Genomic DNA, 609 nt, shown 5'->3' with positions numbered 1-609 from the left:
TGTAGCTCAGTGGTAGAGCGCATGCTTTGCATGTATGAGTTCTTGGGTTCAATCCCCAGCATCACCATAGACTGTTAAAATTTAATTTCAGCAAAACAGTTTCAATTTGGTCTTGTAGCGTTACCACATCTGGAATTAATGGCATTTGTAACCCTACAGTAGCAGAAAAAACTTGTTGTACCTCAGTGGTAGAACATGTGCTTCTCGACTGGGGATGAAGCTCAGTGGTAGAGCGCATGCTTTGCATGTATGAGGTCCTGGGTTCAATCCCCAGCATCTCCACAGACTGTAAAATTTTAATTTCAGCTAAACGGATTTAATTTGGTCTTGTAGCGTTACCACATCTGGAATTAATACTGTTGCTAAACCTACAGTATCAGAAAAAACTTGTTGTACATCAGTGGTAGCAAAGGTATTTCTACCTGGGGATGGAGCTCAGTGGTAGCGCGCATGCTTTGCATGTATGAGGTCCTGGGTTCAATCCCCAGCATCTCCACAGACTGTAAACTTTTAATTTCAGCTAAACGGATTTAATTTGGTCTTGTAGCGTTACCACATCTGGAATTATTAGCATTGGTAAGCCTACAGTAGCAGAAAGAACTTGTTGTA

General features: G+C 41.5%; 2 non-coding genes across 2 annotated transcripts; both read left to right on the top strand.

The window, feature by feature from the left end:
- The first annotated feature begins 210 nt into the window (after window positions 1-210).
- trnaa-ugc (transfer RNA alanine (anticodon UGC)) lies at window positions 211-282 on the top strand. Its single transcript has one exon. It is a non-coding gene; the product is annotated as a tRNA-Ala (tRNA).
- Window positions 283-424: 142 nt separating this feature from the next.
- Window positions 425-496, top strand: trnaa-ugc (transfer RNA alanine (anticodon UGC)). The gene has a single exon. It is a non-coding gene; the product is annotated as a tRNA-Ala (tRNA).
- The last annotated feature ends 113 nt before the right edge of the window (window positions 497-609 follow it).

Source organism: Sinocyclocheilus rhinocerous, unplaced genomic scaffold (genome assembly GCF_001515625.1).
Source record: "Sinocyclocheilus rhinocerous isolate Xijiao unplaced genomic scaffold, SAMN03320098_v1.1 scaffold7995, whole genome shotgun sequence".
Lineage (NCBI taxonomy): Eukaryota > Metazoa > Chordata > Actinopteri > Cypriniformes > Cyprinidae > Sinocyclocheilus > Sinocyclocheilus rhinocerous.
The sequence above is the reverse complement of the archived record's forward strand: the minus strand, read 5'-3'. Positions and strand labels throughout refer to the sequence as shown.